This window comes from Zootoca vivipara, chromosome 4, assembly GCF_963506605.1.
Source record: "Zootoca vivipara chromosome 4, rZooViv1.1, whole genome shotgun sequence".
Taxonomy (NCBI): domain Eukaryota; kingdom Metazoa; phylum Chordata; class Lepidosauria; order Squamata; family Lacertidae; genus Zootoca; species Zootoca vivipara.
The window spans coordinates 60803249-60823530 of record NC_083279.1 but is presented as its reverse complement, the minus strand read 5'-3'; positions in this window follow the sequence as shown (position 1 = coordinate 60823530).

Below are 20282 nucleotides of genomic sequence, written 5' to 3'. Positions count from 1 at the left end.
AATACCTTTTTTGTTGGAGATTGTATTGTTTCCCCCCTGGAAATGAAACAATGGATGATATTGGTAGCACAATAAATATGAAGAACTTGCCATTTTGAATCTGCAAATGGCCCAATGCTTTAATAGTGCACTTTGGATGTTGTTAAGCCCAAACTTTACTCCTCTTGACAAAACTCAAAGAAAGGGCCAGAAATTCCTTCTTTGTGGCTGTGTTTGTGTGCATGTGTTTACCTGTAAATTTCTGAATAGTCCAGGCTACACTCCTTCCTCAACCACACACTCTCGCTGACCTTCCTTGTTTCACACTGTCTTTTACTGTTTCTGCCTGGCAGCTGTGTCTTTGAGGTCTGATCATGATTCTTGCTTGCCTGGATGACAGACAGAGAAGTGTATGAGATCCTACAGGACAAAGGCAAAATTGACATTCATTACTTAGACCATTTTTGCCTCTGTCCTCCTCCCCCCCCCCCATGGTCCATCACTGGGATATGCCCCTGGATGGAAGGCATCTTTTGAGCTGTAGAAGGTCTCTACCCACCCCCACCAGTTAATGTTATATAGGATAACAGCTATTGTGAATGCAGCAGTAGTGGATGTCATGGTGGGACACCACTCATTTGAGCTTCTTCCTGCCAAGTCACCACTGCATACTGGGATGGAGAGGGAAGGTCAAGACAACAGAAGCAGCAGATTGGCTCTGCCTGCATTGCACCAACGTCACCTCCTCCATCTTGGTAAGCAGAGGTGGGGACTCTTACAAAAGAAACTAGGCAGAATAGGCAGATACAAGGTGTATCTGACGAAGTGTGCATGCACACGAAAGCTCATACCAAAATAAAAACTTAGTTGGTCTTTAAGGTGCTACTGAAGGAATTTTTTTTTATTTAGGCAGATACAGTTTAATGTGTCCATATTGGGGATTTACTTCTAGAACTACTATTTGGAATATTGTTGTTTTCCTTTGGTGCACAGTTGCACTCCCTCCCAAAACATGTCCCCCTCTCGGCAGTGCTTTGCCTTAATCCTTCTTTTCCTTTCATCCTGGCCCCATTTTCTCTTTGGCTGAACTGGGGCTGAACTGAGTGTGTTGCCAGCTGCTGCCAAGTATTCTGTTTTGTTTCTTGAACATTTTGTCTGCGTAAATTGTTTTGTGTTAAAAATATGAGCTTTTCTGGCACTTTCTGAAGTTAACTGTCTAATGAATTCTGCAGTGTCCTGGTGTCTATAATTATAGAGTCGTGGGAGTGGCTTTCCCATTAAGGCATGAAACATTCTCTGTTATAAAACCATGGCAATTCTACCCTTTATGGGAAATAAAGTTAAGATGAGTCCCTTCACTATAAAATGTTGTAGGGTAGATCTCATTAGGGAATGTGTACAAGCTGTCCATATATTAGAAAAAATCATACGAAGAATGAGTGAGATGTAGGGTGGTGGGTGGGTGGTTTTTTTAAGGGAGAAGGGTCCCTCACATCCCTTTTTCACCCCTTTGTTGAAAGGAAGCATGCAGTTTAAGTCAATGCTGAGCCATCAGCTTTGTTGAAAGGAAGCATGCAGTTTAAGTCAATGCTGAGCCATCAGCCATTTTCAATCATTCTGAAAGAGGGAACAACAACTCTATGAAAGTGTTTGTGATGGAGGTGGGCTTACCACTAGCTGCAGGGCAGCAGTTCGTTTTCTTAAAATCCTTTCTTTTTTAAAGTTTAAGAACACATGCAAAGTGCTTTTCCTTGAAGCTGCCATCCCTCCCCCATAAATGCCCCAGAGGCAAAGGTGGTCTCTCTCTGTGTGTGTGTGTAGAGCACCATTTTTCTGGCATTACTTATTTCTCCCAGAATTGCCCGGAATGACAGAGAATCCAGAAAGAAGTCCTCATCAACATTCTTAAAAGAAAAATAAACACTTTAATAAACCCCCCTCCAAAAATAATGCTCTGTGTTTCAGACTCCAGTATTGCTTTCCTCTCCTAGATTTGAGTCGAAAGTTCTTTCTCAGCTCAGCACTAATAGAAAGGTATCAGTTTCTACAGCAGTGCTTTTTCCCTAGAAAAATGGGTGAAGAAGAAGAAGAAGAGTTTGGATCTGATATCCTGCTTTATCACTACCCAAAGGAGTCTCAAAGCGGCTAACAATCTCCTTTCCCTTCCTCCCCCATAACAGACACTCTGTGAGGTAGGTGGGTCTGAGAGACTTCAAAGAAGTGTGACTAGCCCAAGGTCACCCAGCAGCTGCATGTGGAGGAGCGGAGATTCGAACCCGGTCCCCCAGATTACGAGTCTACCACTCTTAACCACTACACCACACTGGGTGCCGGTATGCATCATGAAGTTGTTACAATAAGTCAATCATCCATTCCCACCACCCTTCTGAGTAATACCCCTCCCCACCCTCTCACTATATAAGACTTCTCTCACTAGAAGTCTGGTGACTTCTGTTTCAGTGTATCTGAAGAAGTGTGCATGCACACGAAAGCTCATACCAATTACAAACTTAGTTGGTCTCTAAGGTGCTACTGGAAGGATTTTTTTTTTAAGTGTCACAATAAGTGTCACACTTTTTAACAACAAAAGAAAAGAGGTGCTGGTATTGGGTACCCCTGAGTACCTCCTAAACCCAACTGCTCTACAGTGTAAAGGGTAAAGGGACCCCTGACCATTAGGTTCGGTCATGACCGACTCTGGGGTTGCAGCGCTCATCTCGCATTATTGGCCGAGGGAGCCGGCGTACAGCTTCCAGGTCATGTGGCCAGCATGACAAAGCCGCTTCTGGCGAACGAGAGCAGCACATGGAAACGCCGTTTACCTTCCTGCTTGGAGCGGTACCTATTTATCTACATGCACTTCGACGTGCTTTCGAACTACTAGGAGCTCATCCCGTCACAGGGATTCGAACTGCCAACCTTCTGATTAGCAAGCCCTAGGCTCTGTGGTTTAACCCACAGCGCTACCTGTTTTCAAAACGTGCCCCATTTAGTTTAGGGTGTTTAAACGCAAAGCAACCCTATACCTATTTATCTGTACACCCCACTGAACTCAGTGGGCCATACCTCTGTGGAAATATTGACAGCAGGGCCGGATTTAGGTTTGATGAGGCCCTAAGCTACTGAAGATAATGGGGCCCTTTATATGTGATATTTTAGGGAGCAGGCTAGCAGGCGGGACCCATTACTTGCATCACAGAAGCCTACACAACACAAAATACTGTTGCTGTATGTAGGTTTTATTTCATTTGGTTTTTTTATCTTATATTTTGGAAATGTACATTTTTTTTCCCTTTAATTTTTTTTGGGGGGGGCCCAAGAAAGTAGGGCCCTAAGCTATAGCTTGGTCAGCTTAAATGTAAATCTGGCACTGATTGACAGGATGCTCTTATTTCCCTCAGTTTCTGTGTTATCCAATGCTGGCAATGATCTTATTTCGCATACATTCATTGGCACTTTCCACAAGGTTATAAAGTGGGTGTAAGTCAATCAAATTTGACTGACAGTTGAGAAGGGATCAGCTAAGTAGGGGCAGCTCATAGCACTTCACAACACATGAAAAATCGTGGTGCAACTGAACACCCAGACGGAAAACTATTTAAAAAACCCAGCATAATAATGAGATAAATTAAAGCCCCCTTCAGGCATTATTCTCTCCCATATAGCTTTGCATGGAAGCAAAGAGCACAGGAAAGTGATGAGTAGCCCCAGCCTGGAATCGTGATTTCCCACTGCACAGTGTGGACGTCTGTAAGGCATAGCTGCCAAGTTATCCCTTTTTTTTAAAGGGAAATTCCCTTATGCTGAATAGGCTTCCTCGCGAGAAAGGGGAAAACTTGGCAGCTATGCTGTAAGGAGGCGGCCTTCACACATATAGTTGGAGAAAGCTTCCATTAAATCTCAAAACCTGAATCAGCAGGATTTCAAATTCTGAAGCTTTTACCTTTACAACGATACATGCAAGGGTCCATTTCCTACAGACATCCTTGCTGCATATTCGGACCCAGGGGAAAGGCTGCAGAGAAGCACATGGATAGCACCAGGGTCAAGGCTCCCGTCCATCAGATAACGTTTCTGCCACCTATAGTCTTTTCCTTTCCACCCTCTTCTTCTTGTCCTTGTATATTTTATTTTCTAATACCTTTAAGCATTTTTAGAAGCTAAGGGCTGCTTCCTACAAGACTGGGTGAATTGTATGGAGTATATAATATGTATGCATAGCCCTGTTCCACTTTAACATACAGTAACCACATTCATCCTCAGTTACATATTTTAAAGTGCAACAGATATATCTACGGTTTCATACACACTAAGCCATTTGTACCACAGCAGTGTAGTGTTTTCTCAGTCCAGAATCACTTGCGCTCAGCCTCAACATGCTGCTTTCAATCTCGATTTGATCCTGGATCCTGCTGTCCACAAGAGTGGGTGTAGGTAGTTGATGCACGTTTGAAAATCTTCCCCTTGATTAGGTTACCCATACATTTTCCTCTCTGCACATGCCCCAGGGGAATGAAGAAGTAATGATGGCTATCTTGGTATATGCCCACCCACAAAGTCATTGGGCAGGTGTGGCTATTCCCTCCATGATCTGGGACTACCATTTCAAATGGACACACTGTGGGGTAACACAGAATCAATCTGCAATGAGCTTTTATTTTTGGAATGAAACCTGTTTCTCAAGAAGCACCTTTCAAGGGCAAAAAACATATGCAAATAGATCTAGATTGTGTGTGGACAATGCGGCGGCGGGGGGGGGGGGTTATTCTCCATTGATTCCAGAATCAAATGTGCATACTTAGCCCAGATCTCCCTCTTTGTGTGTGTAGCTACTTATCATCACACACCCACACACCCCTAGACCCACACACCACCTATTTTGTACTCAAATACTACTTATATCCAAGTCATCTTCCAATACTTAAAAAAAACCAAAAACTAGCATAAACCTGATTCAGTCTATGCTTTCTTCAAATTTCCATTGGGAATAATGCTGGGTATTACAGTAATCTCATTAACAGTGCTGTCCAACACATTTTATTCATATGCAAATCTGTGTTCTATAGTTTACTTTCTCAGATAAATGTACATAGGATTGCAGCCCAAACAGCCCACCCCCTTTTCAATTTCATTGATGGTTGTTTTTTTTTTCAGAGGCTGAAAAGAATGATGCCTTCTCCTGTGGCTTTTGGAATAGTGGATGTTCATCCAGATCTCTAGATTTCCCTCATTCTGCCAGGGCTGGGTGATTTACGTATATTGTTGTTTCTTCTTCTCATGCTCCTGCTGTCATCTTCTCCCTTAATAGTATGGTTATGAGGATGGATGTTATTATTAGTCTCACATGCTTAGATAGCAGGGAGCCATTATAATCTCAGTGGAAGAAAGGGAGCCGAATGGTTCAATTATAATGGGGGTTTTTTTTAGAGGAAGAAGCTTATGAGTCACGAACTTCTAAATTTCTTTTCTGTTTCTGTTTTTAATTTTTACCCTTTGTTTTAAGCTGTGTTTTTTTAAAAAAATAATAATATTCACCTTAAATTCTTCCTAATAAAAGCTCTATTCCGCCTGCCTTCCCTATTGAATACTGTGATGCAAAGTGGCTGCTTGAATTCTATATTACAAGGAATTGTTTTTATTTTAACTCACCACCAAAAGATTCCAAATTAGCAGAAATTCCTTTCCCTCACTCTCAATTAATTAATAAACGTGTGCCCTTTTTGGCTGGTATCACTGTTCAACAAGGACCCTGTCCAAGTTTGTTAACTCAAACTTACTTTCTTAGACTCCAGGCACTTCAGGTAAAGTCAGACATGAACAGGTTTAGGGAACCCTGTTTACTTTCAGGCCTATTCTGCCTTCCTCCTCCCACCCACCTCTGAAGGAAGGTTCCTCTTCAAGAACTGTCCCTTGACTCAGGAACTCACATTGCTGCATCCCTTCGGTGAAACTCAAAGCTGCACAGCGAATGGCAAAAAATATCTCCAGTTATCAGCATTTCCAGTATAAATTTCTCTTGTTTTTAGTTCAATTTATTTCTCCCCTTGTTTCATTCTTTTGCAGCAGCTACCCCCCCCCTTGTTTTTACACCTCAGTATTGCTTACTCTTGCCTTTTGTCTTTCAAAGTGTGGGTTTTATGGCCTGACAGAGGGAGATGCTACATGACAACACTCAACATGATTCTGTGTGCAAATAGCACTCTACTATACAAAATAGCACTCTACTATACAAAAAAGGGATTTCATGAACGGGGTAACAAACATGTATTCACCAAAGAGAAATAAGGTATGGGAGGATAAAGGTAAGCCAAGAGGGCCTTTCCCCCTCCCTTTTTCACCCTTTTTGTTCCTTAGTAGGCTAGCTATGTGCTCTGCTTTACAGTCAACTGTCCTCTATTTGAAGGGCTGTCTCATTCCAGGCTGCTTTGAAAACTAAGAACGATTTGAAAGTTGAACATGAGGCCTTGAAGTTTTCCCATCAACAGTTAGCAGCTGGATAGGAGGCTGAGCAGACCTCCTGGTCACGTTTGTTGTTGGGAAACTACAGTGGGAGAGAATTTTTGTCTTATGTGTGGGGTTTCTATAGCACCTGGTTAGCCACCCTGGAAAATGGGATACAGACTGGATAGGACTTTGGGTTGATCCAAGAGGGCTCTTCTGATGTGTGCTAAATCTGTGTTTATCCATAGGATATGGCTCTTGGGGCCCACCTCGTGGGCTGTGCAGTTTGGAAATACCAAAAGCTCTGTAATGTGATTTTATTGTGATTTAGTAGTGACATTTTATGATTCCCCTTTTACATGTGCCTCAAAGAGATTTAGAAACTTATGAACAGTTAACATTGGTTTTTAAAACTACAGAAGCCAACTGAAAATATGTTCAAAAACAATAGAACATGAAGAAGGCAGAGACATTTTCACCCAGCTGGAAAAGCTTGTGAATTAAGTGTATTCATTTGCAGATAATGGGTTTTATCTCAGCAAGGATACAGCTCCATAAAACAGGGGCAGCCACACTGAAAGCCCTGATCTGAGATACTGTGGAGCAGGTTTCTGATATTTGGGGGGACTTTAAGGAGAAACTCATGTCACAGCAGTTTACTGGTATATAAGGGATAAGGTGGTCTCTCTAACCTGGTCCTGAGCTGTATAGTGCCTTATATGTTAGTACCAAAACCTTGAATTTGGTCTGGTAGCAGGAGGGCAAGCAGTGCAAAATGGGCAAGCAATGCATATTGCTCTGATGAAGATGGGGATTCTCTATGCTTTGCTTTATTTCCTCCCTGATAGAGTATTGCTAGCCAGGCCTCCAAAATAAAGGTTTGCCTTAATTCAATGTCTTGTTGCCATGATTTCCCATCTTGTCACTGTTTCTAGTTAGCTCATGGGCTTGGTTCTTCCTGTGAATGTGCAGTTGTGGTTTTAAGTGTTCCATGGGCTATTGTCTCATTACCAGTTCTCTACCGTAGGTCACAACTCACAGGTGACAGCTCAGTGTCTCCATGCACATTTCGTCCCATATGAGTTGTGGAGCTAGCTTGGTAGTGATTTGCATAACTGTCTGTGTTTAAAGGATTTTCAGTTGTGTATGTTTGTCCTTTAAGAGTATTTGAGTCCTTATCTGCAGTAGCTGGGCCTCTGCTGTCTGCCTTGCATTGGTTCATGCCCTGGAGCCTTTGGAAGATTTTGTAAGTATAGTTGGGTAGGGGGACATTGCTAAGGCATTTCATTGTTGCTTGGCACAGACTGGTTTCTTCCATACCTGAGGGCATAACCGGCATGCTTCACCATCACTGGAGTGTGTTGGTAGCACTGTCATTGGTGCTGTGGAGGTGTCAATCTATATTGCTGTATTCTGCATCATTTCAAAACAATACATTTTTGGGCATTCCAGCTGCAAGAAGTTCTGCAAGTTGCACCCATTACACTCTACTGACGAAAAAAATGTATTGTTTAAAGTGGTTTCAGACTGTTGCTATTTTCGGGTGGGATCCAATCATATACTTGCAAAATCAGTTTGAGAAATTAGATATGATTGGGAGGTTCATGAGCAATAAACTTGCTTCCCACCCTTAAAAAATCAGATTTCTTTAAGGTAAAGCAAGTGAAGGGAAAATGTACTGGGAAGTGTGGAATAACACTTGCTTTGATGCAACATCATCTAACTTTGTCACAAACTAATCAGAATAAATGTTCATTGAACAGCCAACATTGTCTAATCTCCCTTCAAACAAATCGGGATGAATGTTCAAAAAACAGGTGGTCTGGAAACCCCTTTGGTCTTAAACCAATTAGTGTTTCCTTTTCCCTCTCACCATTCCCCCCTCCTGTCTCCTCCACATCCATAGCTGCCAAGTTTTCCCTTTTCTTTCGAGGAAGCCTATTCAGCATAAGGGAATTTCCCTTAAAAAATGGATAACTTGGCAGCTATGTCCACATCCCTTTCTTCTTTTTCCTTTTTACAAGGTGTTATGCATTTTATATATTTGTATAAAAGCAAACAAGATTGGACATGGTGCAAATTTGGCTTTATTATTTAAAATGGGCTTTACTAACTATGTCATTTGTGTAACAACTGACATGGAAAACAACTTCCATTATTCTCAGTAGTCCCGTAATATTATAATTGTGCTGCAGTGTAATATCGTAGCTGAAAACGTTATTTTTCTCCATCTTCTTAAATTACAGTCCTGTCTGCCTCCAGGAGGAAAAACTGGAGTTTGCTCTTGCGAATGAAAGTAGATGTCTATGTGAACATGCATTTACGAACTAAGTACGGTATGAACATGCATTTATGAAATAAGTATGGTAGATGATTTGCTGATTTTTAATAGGCACAAAATGTTCCAAAGACACCTGTGCTGTAAGCATTTGTCAGATGCCCACCAAGAGTTCAGGGTTGAGTGGGTGCGTCAAATGGAAAGATTATTATTTTTTTGCACTTGACCCAGGATTCCAGCTGAGCAGAAAAAAACATTTTGCACAGGGACAGCCCATTGAAAATGAAAGGAATTACTCATAGCAACAACTTCATCTCTGGACCATGCTAAATTTTCCATCTTGCATGGCCAAAATCTTTTGGAGCCCACTACTGAATTCTCAGCTGTTCTCGAGAGACAAGCTGATTTCCCTTTTAGAGAACAATCTGCCACAGTTTCTACATACAAAAGCCTAGGGTAAACAGTCATTGCTTCACTTGACCTCTTCGGTATATTTTGTTACTTATTTCTTGTTACTTGTTTCTTATCCTACCAAAGAGGTTCTGCCTTTAAAGCAGAACCTTATGTGGTCTTAGATGTTGCTTGTTGACCATGGTAGTTTTCTAACTACCATGACACACATCCTTAAAAGTTCACACCATAGGGTGGCTTATGACCTGAGCTACTGGACACACACTTGCATACAAGGATGGCTTGTTGGGCTGCTCCATACACTCAGTTACTCCCAGTGGAAGTACCCCATCTCAGCGGCATAGCCTAGCTGCCCGGGGCGGCAAACGCGAAGGCACCCCGCCGGGGGTGGGGGTGGGGTTTCCGTTGCACACATGCGTCACGCATCACGGTGCATGTGTCATGACGCACGATGCATGATGCACTCATCACACCGCGTGGCACATGTGCGCACAGGAGGCATGTGATGTGGCTATGCGGCAAACCCCATGAGCAAGCCGCGGAGTGAGGCAGTCCCGCTTGCGTGGGGGCTTCTCTTCCATGGTGGCGGCCGCGTCGTGCGGTGGTGGCAGCCGTTGGAGGTGGTCAGCCCCGCCCAGCCTGCTGCCCCCCGCCCAGCCTGCCTGGGGCGGCGCCCCCGCCCCCTATTACTACACCACTGCCCCATCTGAACTTGAAGTCTTCTGGGTAGTTCTGGTGCTTTTACTGAAAGGAATAGGAAATACCTTAGGAGGAAGTAAATGCAGTGGGAATACTCCGTATGTGGCCACAATGTGTGGTATGTGTGGTATGATTCTGTTGTTTGGAATTGTTAGAGTGAAGTAGATTTATATCCCTCAGGGTGAGAACCTACACTCGTTTGGGCCATCCCAGGTGAGAGGTAAACTATTTCACAGTTCAGTGGATGTGGGGTATGAGGCCATTAGTGTTGTAGTGATGTTTGCTTCTCAGCAATCCCTTGCAAGTAGGGATAGTTATGCAACTGAATTATGCAACTGAATTGCCCTCATAAATACTTCAGAATTTATAGATAATAAGCAATATAGAAATGGACTGCATTAAATAAATTAAAAAAAGAAGGGGAGCATGACAACGCAATGCAACATTATAATCATATTACAATGGACTAGCCTAGAATAATCACTGACATGAGACATCACCATCCATACAAGAATAATATTTGCCAGGGCTTTCCTCTTCCTTTTCTCTTTTTATCTATATTGGAAATTACCCAGCACATAAAATAGTTTTTACTTCACATGGTTGCATCACTTACAACAAAGAAGTCCTTGTCTTTGGGGGGAATGGCTGTTTTTTTTAGTAAATCTAAAACCAACATTATTTTCCTTAGAAGAGAATGAGAGTTGGAGAGTTTGGCTACTGTGTACCAGAAATAGGATTAGTGTTGGAACTGGGTTTTTTGCATGGTAGTTTACTATTGACACTGTTGCTAATGTGTGTGTTTCTTTTTACTTAGTCTTCATTATTGTTATCTGTGATTTTTCTTTTTTTCTTTTTTAAAGTAATCTTTTCTTTTTTAATATTATGTTTCCTCAGAGATGTATGGGTCACAGAAATCAGCTCCGCTGAGGGATTTGAAACTTTCCCCTTTCCCCAAGCTAGTCTGCCTTTCCCCATAAAATGTACCCAAAAGTTGCCACTAACCTGCCTTTTACTTCCAGAGGAAAAGGTGCTGTTGCTAGGGTGTTTGAAAAGGGTTGATTCCCAGTGGTTACTTAGGATCTCCAGTTTCTCTGAGCCCTGGATCATTCCAGCTAAATGAGGCTTTCCAGCTATTCCTTGTTCCACTATTGTCAAATTTAGTAAGATTATCAGGTAGTTAGGTGCACAGATGGCTTTTATTACCTTCAGGTTTACATCTGTCAGCATTAGTTGGTATAGGGGAGCAATTTTATTGATAACACACTTGGAGAGAGCACAAATATCAGCAAGTTTTAGCTAGTTACAAGATCACTTTCTCATATTCAGATGTAAAGGTGATCTCCAAGACTGGGTAGGAATTTGATTCTCCATAGGCATGAAGCTCTTCTTTTTCAAACAGATCCTAGAAAAGGATATAATCAGCCTTTGGACTACTGACTCATCTTCTAGGGGGCTAATTTTAGCCCTGGCTGATGTTCGAAAGGATCCTGTGGCAAGGTGACCTGGGAGCACTTCCTATGAAAATAATATTTATTCACAAACATTTGCATCCTGCTCTTTAGCTCTAAAAAGAGAGAGAAGCTTTTGGAGTAATGGCAATTAGAAACCAAACAATTAGAAAAAGGATCTCATTAAAATAGAAGAAGAATTGCTTTGCAGAAAAAATGATTTCCAAACTGCGGGTTCTTGTGAAATTAGTCTGTCGTTGCTGAGTGTATGTCTTTAAAGGAATGGATGGGCCCTTAAGAGCAGGGAGGTCTCATGGAAATAATTTCCAGCAGCTCTTGATACATCTTTCTTTGCATTGCCATTTCCTTCGTGACATTTCTTCCCTCTTTCCCTGTCTCTGACAGAACCCCAGTCTTAACTTCCATGATTGTTAAGATGATGTGTTTGCCTGTGCATGGACAGAAGTTGGCTTGCCTGCTTCCACAGTGTAATTAAGTAATATAGCTGGAAACAAAACCTGTGGTATCTTGTTTGCCATTTTATAATAGGAGAAACCAAGAGCCTCTAATCTCTTTTTATATTAAAAAAATCACATTGGGTGGAATGCATTGTTGCAGTAAGGAGAGAGTTCCATACAAGCATTCCTGCTTGCCAACTGGAATGATCTCCCTTCTCCTCTGAGCACTGTTTTGGAAATTCGCCCAACCCTTCTGAAAAGATTTGAGGAGGGTAACGGGAGCACACAGAGGAGGACAGGGGAAAGCTCCATTGGGTTTGGGGAACTTTTTAGACTGCCTTTCCCCTTTTTTAAGACACCGTCTTATAACTTTTTTCCCTCAAAAAAACATACAGTGGCTTATTTTCAGGGGGTGTCTTTTTTAAAAAAAGTGCTGGTACAACTGGGACCCACTGGCTCAGGATGCTCAGTGCTCTCTTCTGCGCACTGCTGGGCGCGTTGTTGGCGCTGCCAGTTCCGAGCGCCTGCAGGGTGGGGTGGGGGTGGCAGTGCTTTAAACCCCCAACCCTTTAGAAAGCAATGGAAGTTATGGACCATAACAATCCTTAAGAGGCGCAGGTCTTAAAAAACCCCTGGTATCACCCTTGAAGCACAGCCTTCCAAAGTCAGGGGGGAAGAGGTCTGTTTAGACAAAGGAAAGGATCGGGGGTGATTCTGCGCCCTGGGACCCACAGAACTACTTTAAAAATCCCAACCTGGGGGGGGGGGTCAAATAGTGAAGCCCCATAGCCCTGTAGCAACAGAAGGCACATTCTGAAGCACCCGAGCTGTTCGGTTCCATAAAAAATCCAGGAATTGTAAAATTAACAACAATAATGGGGGGGCACTCTATCCAAAGAGTTAAGAAGGAATGGGAAAGTGTTGAGTTATATATGGAAAAATATGGAAAGGAAAGTTAGTTAAAGATAAAAAATAAATAATTATCGCAAGGGAAAAAATAACATCATAAAGGGTAATAATATTAAATATAAAATAGACAACACAACAGAAAAAGCAAGTATATGACTAAATGAGATCGCACAGGAGTGAGGGAAGTGGGGAGAGAGGGAGGGGGGTAAGGAATGGAAGGAGGCAATGGTTGGAGGAGGGTATAGGGGGATGAATTAAAGGAAAATTAAGACTGAGAGGCGCATGGTTTTTGTTTTTTAAAGATGCAAAGGCTTGCAATCAGCCAAAGTATAGAGCCCAACTTCCAGGAGACTGCGATCTACTTGCGGATTTATAAACTGGAGGTGATCTACCCCCGTTTTATTGGTGTTCAGGTCAGAGTTGTTTTTAGAGAGAGGAAATATCCCATTTTTGAGGTTAAAGTAAAAGTTCCTGACCTTTTTTTTATAATGAGGAAATGCTGCTAAAACTCCGTTCTTCATTCCACGAAGGGGAGAGGGGGCGGGGCCGGGTGCTCAAAGACAAAAGAAATGGAAAAGGAGATAGCGATCAACTGCAGCCTCCTGCAGCCGCCGGGAGAGGCAGGGGCTGCAGCCGAGTGCTGCTTCGCAAACAAACGGGGGAAAGTGCTTAGAACCCAGAGAATCCAGCTGAAAAACACGAAGCAGCAACAGCAATTGCACACACACCATCCCAAGCCAGCACAGTAACCAAGTCCCAAAAGCAAGAAAGGACTCAGCAAACACTGCTGCGGCCGGCGTTGCTGCTGCTGACTCGCGGAGCTCAGTGCTCTCTTCCGCACAGCGCCTATCACTATGGCTTATTTTCGGGGTACGGTTTATATTTCTCAAATGCTTAGAAATGCTGCTATGGCTTATTTTATGACTACGCCTTAAAAAGGGGGAAACACGGTAGTTGAATCTGGCCCATTGAATGGGAATACCCCAAGTTTTTACTCTCCATCGGACATGAATATGGCAACAAGTGAATATGGTGAAGTGCTGGTTTTGTTTGTGATCAAATTGCCAGCTTTGCAGTATATGGTTATTTCTGTCCTGGGGTATGTGATTTCCGAGACACTGCCCCTCCCCCAAAGGAAAAGGTAATGAAGCACTTTTTCCATAGACACTGTTTAGAGGAAATATCCAGAATTTTGTGGAAGGAAGCTGAACTGCATTGCCAAAGTGTTTCCCTTCCCACTCCCATTGTCTTCTGAACACTTTATTGCCAGTGTACTCAGTATAATACAGTATTTTTTGAACACATTGATCAGATGTATCCAGTTCTCCAAATTGACCCTATTTTGGTGGTATCCCTCAGGATTGTAACATGAGCAAGTCAACAATGTAACTTAAGGACCAGGCAAAAATTTTGGGCACATTACCAGCTTGCTGAAATAGAAGTCAGATCTCATAACCAAAAGGCAAAGGCTCATGCTACACCAAAAGCCTGCACTAGTTCACTCCTAAGAGAGGTGCTTTACCTTGTATGTCTCATGGCCTTACGCTCCTTCATGTGTACCATATATTCACACCAGTGAATGGAAGTCTCATATCAGCCCATCAAACAGATCTTCCAATGCACACTCATAATGGCAGGAGCTGACCACTTCTGCTACATTACATTGAGACCAGTTTTACCACACATTTTTGGTGTAGTTTGCTTTAACCTAGCTGTTGAACAAACACCTTGAAAGTACGCCAGATCATCTACATCCTATAGGAATTCATTAAGTTTTCATTCACAAATATATGATTAGCATGGCTCACATCAGTAGCACCTATTGCATGGCTAAAAAAACACAACTTAACGGGCTTATGACAATCTCACTGAAGAGAAGATATAAAGGGAAAGCAAAGCTTTATCATTAAAGGCTATTGATTCTGCCTTTTCAAAGGTAACTTTTATTCTTACTGTATTGCTAACCAATTTCTTTCTAATTTTCAACACACAATATGCATCAAACACTTTGCATTTCCATGGAAATGGATTCTATTTGTATTTAATCCATGCAGTTTTTATAAATAAATATTTTCTTCCAAATTAAGAAAGGGGTGGTTTAATTCTGTTGGTTTATATGCAAACTGAAATACCTTGTCTGTTGTTTTATTATGTTGTTTTTGAGCTCTGGAGAGGCTAATGCTAATTCAATCTTTGTTATATTCCTGGTTAAATCTGTTTTCTGGCTTTATGTCTTGCTGCTGACATATAGTGTTCGGAGGCCACTGCCCCCATGAAGCCTACTGTTTAGTCTTTTACTATCATTAAAATCTGTTATTAGTTATTCTTCTCATTCAGTTTGAAGGACTAAATCCTTGTCTATCATATTCACTTAAGGACCATCTTGTTCTTGCCCCCCCCCCCAATGCAATGAATGAAGATGCCAGATAGGAAACATGGTAAAAACAGCCACAACTTGTAGTCAACAAATTAATTACATTTGCACCAAATGCAATTATAGTAGAAAAACATTTGTGAGCATTTGTAATTTGAGGAGAGCTAAGAGCAGGGCCGTCTTAAGCCCATCCAGCACCCTGGCGCTAGGTCCCTCCAGCGCCCCCCTCCAGAGCCTCTCCAAGGGCCCGGGAGTGCCAAGCGGACCTCAGCAGCAGCGGGAGGCCACCTCCGAGGACTCCACACTGCGCCTCCTTCTCGTTTCCCCAGTGCTGGGTTCTGCTCAGTCAAACTTCGCCACCAGCGCGCGCACCGTGGTACCAGCAAGAGCTGCTTGGGTGCTGTGCGCGCGCTGGTGGCGAAGCTCGACTGAGTGGAACCCAGCACTGGGGAAACAAGAAGGAGGCGCAGCACGGAGTCCTCGGAGAAGGAGCGCAGTCCTGGCCAGATCGCCGGAACCCTGCACTCACTTGGCGCCCTTCCAGCGCCCTCCAGCGCCTGGCGCCGTGGTTCTCCGTGCCACTAGCCTCTATGGCTAGGACGGGCCTGGTTAAGAGAAACACCCCTTCTACTTACAGGGGCAATGCCAAGCTGGACTGAGGCCCTATACCAGAAATAATTTCTGATATGAGCCTTTCAGGTGATCCAAGTGGCATTCAGTGGTGTCAGGGATGACAGCAAGATGGAAAGAAACTAGGTTTGAATGCTCTGTGTTTGGAGAGGGCAGTTTGGGTGAGCTGTAAGGCAGGCTGTGTGGAGATGAGGGTTTGGCCAGGTTTAAAGGGAAAGGAGTTGGCAAGGGATTGGTGGGTAGACACAGTTGGCAAGTGAAGTCCAGCTGTGAGTCTATTTAAATCATAGTAAGATTTTATTTTTAAAAAAATCTATGCATATAAAAGAGTATAAGTAGACTTTATGCCAATTTGTGTCACCTTTGTTGCCTTTTCTGCTGGTGTATTTGTTTTCTGGTGATGTGTATGAAGAGCCCACCAAGCATTTGTCCTCTACTGCTAACGTGCAGTAGGGAAGTGGGAGCAGCCTTAGGAAGTGGGAGCACAGGCAAGGAAAAGGCAATGGCAGAGCGTGTTGCCCAGATCACTCTGGGAAAATACATGCATTGTATGTATCAATGTTTCACCAAGGACCCTGAGATCCAGAATCAGTCTCTCCAAAAGTGAGAGAGAAAAAAATGGCCTGAGCACTGCCTCCTAATTTTGGGTCACAAAATAGGTAAAGCAGCAGGTGGCAGCACCTTTTGTGATTGAGCTTAGAGTAGGACTTTGCTGTGCTTGCCTTTAGCAATTGCCCCTCTCTGCATGCTCATAACAAGCCAAAGTTCCAGTGTTAGATCAGGTGCACCATGATGCAGTTTGAACAAAGATTCACAGCCACCCACAGTGCTGGCTACCCAAGCTTTTTCGAAAAGTGACTGGAATTGCTTCCAGCATTCATTGTAGAACAACGAATAAAGGGTAAATCTAGTTCTGACAAACTCATGTGCAATGAGAGCAGAAATTAGTGCAAAAGATTTAGTTTCTTATTAAAGAAATGGATCAAGCAGACCCAACATCCTGCTCTGCAAAAATTGCTTTGGGTTAAAAGCTATAACTCAGTAGCAGTAAAGTATGGCTCAGTGAAGCTCTCCATTTGGAGTGCCAAGTTTTCAGAAACAGAAGGCTGAATTGAGATTGTACACAATGCACACACACACACACACACACACACACTTGCATCTGTGCATACAAATCTGGTATTTGCATATCAAATCACCCATATGTACATGTATTATTTGTTTTTTAGGAACAAGTTGGCCTGCAGCTCTTATGTATATAAACCTTTCTTTCTTTTTTATTTTGTAACTTCGTGCCATTTTTCATGCCTGACACTTTTAGACCTTGAGTTTTTAAAGTAACATTTTCAAGTTAAAGGATTCTTAACATTTTGATGGGTGTGTGTGTGTGCGTGTTATGTGGTACTATTATTCAGATCTGTGTTTGTTTAAGTCCTATCCCCCCCCCCCAAATGATGGCATTATATTGGTGGTGGTTGTGACAACTTTGATAATACTTAAAAGATGCAGACTTTAGTTTCTTAGTGTGCTCAAGTAAAAATCACTGGCAAGCTTTATCACTCACAGCAGGTTTTTAAAAACGTGTATTTGGGGCATGCTTCTTCCCCACACAAGTGGGGGTAATCACCATGCCCAGAGGGTTCTATGCAGAGCAAACATGGTGAATGTCCCTCACCATTTTCATGCTAACATGTGCCACCACTAGAACGCTTTTCCATTCAGCTTGGATCACTGCAGAAATTAGATATTTTCAATAACAAAAAACACCACCACCCCTCCAATAATTTCCCAAATGATTCTGAGAGCCGGCAAATGAACCTCCCTCATCATTGCCAGCCCTCACAACCCCAAGCTACATTCCCTGTCAGCCCCACAAAATCCACTTTTATTTCTTTGCAAGTGATGAAGGATGTCTGTTCCCTCTCCCCTCCCTCCCCCTTCCTTGCCCTCATGTAGCAAAGCAACAAAAGAGCTTTCATTGTTCGAAAGATCTGAAGACTTTGTGGCAATGATTTTACTTATTTATTTAGGAAAGTTGTATATCACTTAATCATTAAGATCTAAGACTGTTTATGGTGAGATACAGTTACAGGTAGGTAGCCGTGTTGGTCTGACGTAGTCGAAACAAAAAATATAATAAAAAAAATTCCTTCCAGTAGCACCTTAGAGACCAGCTAAGTTTGTCATAGGTATGAGCTTTCGTGTGCATGCACACTTCTTCAGATACAGTAATCCTCATATGCTCCCCTTGTCTCCAGGCTATGTTGCAGCATTCATGTTCTTTATTACTTATCCCTTTCTTCTCTTCAAACTGTTGCAAGATGCTGCCTGGCTACAAAGTGCAAGATAAATGTACCTTGATTCAGTTATCTACGGATGGAAAAAATTGTTTGCTATGGATGGCATAGTGGTATCCCTAGGTAAATGAGAACAGGATTTGATCCATGATCAAAATTGCTTGTTTTCTTCTTCTTGATTACTCTGGGATCCGTTTTTTGGCATCTCTGCCTTAAACAAAACTTTGTTTACTTTTCAGTAAGCTTTGGAGAAACCAATGGTCATGCTTGCTGTTATGTGCCATTGAAAGTCTTTTGCTAGCATGTTAAATGCTTCTCTAAACCTGTCGTCTGCTTTTTAAATTGTTTATCCTTGAAAGTACTTGATCCAATTTTATGCCTGTAGCAGCAATTGCTGCCTTAGTCTCAACTCATCAGACTAAAGTATTTTTTCCCCAAGGTTATAAAGTAGTTTAGCCCTGGCTGAAGCAAGCATTAGTGTTTGAAATATCAGCATTTTTATCTTCCATGACCAATCACCCAGTTTTCCCCGGTACCCAGAATTCTACTAGAATAATCAGCTTTTAAAAATAATAATAATAATAATCCTTGCAAGGATTATAATATGAGGTTCCAGCATTTAGCCCCAAAAGTGTAGCAAAAGAGTTAGTTTAAAATGATTCTGTGTAGAAAGAAAGAGCTTGACACTCAGTCAAAACATGCCCCAGTGCTTCCCTGTGGGCTTACTTTTCTGATATCAACTGTTCAAGAGTCACTTTATTATCTGACACTGGAGACAAAAGGAGGCTTTTATTATAATAAGAGAAAGAGCAATCATCAATCTTAATGAATGAAGATTCCAAATGTATTCACATACCCTTTTTGTCAAATTTTTATTTAATAAAAATAAAAATAATAAAACCTCAAGTGAGGTTGTGCCGGTTCCCGAGGGAAGAGTGAAAAAGGTCATCAAAGAGCAAACTTTACAAAAAGAAGCTAAATATTACTTAGCCAAAATAAATGAAACTGAAATTTCAACCAGGCAGAGGAGCCTGAAGATGCCCAGCGAAGTTAAACCTCCGATGCTTGATTGGTTTCAGGGGGGAGGGGGTTGCTTGGGACGTACATTTAGGTCTGGATTAAGGCAATGTTGAGGGATGACTCCCAATCAATTTTCATGGCTTCAGACCTTGATATCTGAGGGATCACCTTTACCCATCTCCCCAAATCTGGTGATTGTCATCTGAGAGTGAGCCCGCCCAAGCAATGAGGTAGAGGACAGTACTGTAGCCAGGTTGGTGCGAACAGTTTGATTGCCCTCTCACCCAATATGCTCTTCACTCCCTCCCCCCCCCATGCCAATTTATTGAGGGAAATTGTCTTTTTAATTTGTGACCTTGCAGACAGTGACAGTATCCATTTTTTAAAATGACCACTTGTTTTGAGAACAGGAGCAAAGTTAAGAATCGGACCCTCTGAAAAATTCACTGAAAATAACAAGGCGAATTCACAACAAAAGCTTCATCTGGAAGAGACTCCAAAAGTCTGACCACTCAAGACTCTCCAGACCAAGGGTGGATTTTTCATTGTCACAATCGCCCTATAATCCTTTAAGTAAAGAACAGCCTCCATGGTAACATGGCCCTTGAAAAGTTATATATTAGAACTTTTGAATTATGGGCTGAAGTTTGACTCCACTTCTTCGATTATTGCTTGCTCTGCTTTTCAGCTTCATTTTCAAGCTTCTTCTCTACCTAGCCAGAAGTAAAGAAACATGTTTGTTTGTCTGAAGTAAGAGTTTGTTTATTTTGCAGTTATTATGATGAGTAGAGAAGGATTGGGTGCTTATTGCAAAAGAGTCAAGCAGAGAGATAACTTAAAGTGATCTTGGGGGGGGGGAATCTAACCTATATTACCCTTCACTCTTTTAAAGCACATGCTATAACTCAAAATCAGAGTGGCTTTTCTTCTCTATCTTGAGTATTCAATGACAAAGGATGAAAACAGCCCAAGAAAAATAGAAACACTGCAGTACACACTACTTTTATTTGGCGGGCTAGCCATCTAGGCTGTAACTCATTTTCCCAATGTGTGAAGCTCAGCATGAGGCCTTTTAAGAGTTTCTGGGCAAAAACCTCAACTCAGAAACCGGTGAAAAAGGAAAATAATAATCCAATTGCTTTCCACAATTAGTTTCCAATCACAAGCCCTTTATATATCAACCAGTTTAAAAGTTTCCCCTTGATTGTTCAATAGGAAAGAAAATCTAAAGGTTAGGAACAATACTAGAAGGAAGGAGAGGTTAACAAACAAACCTAAAGTATTTATTTTCTCTCTGCCCTTCCCTGGGCATGTAGTACAGACAAGTTTGGTTTC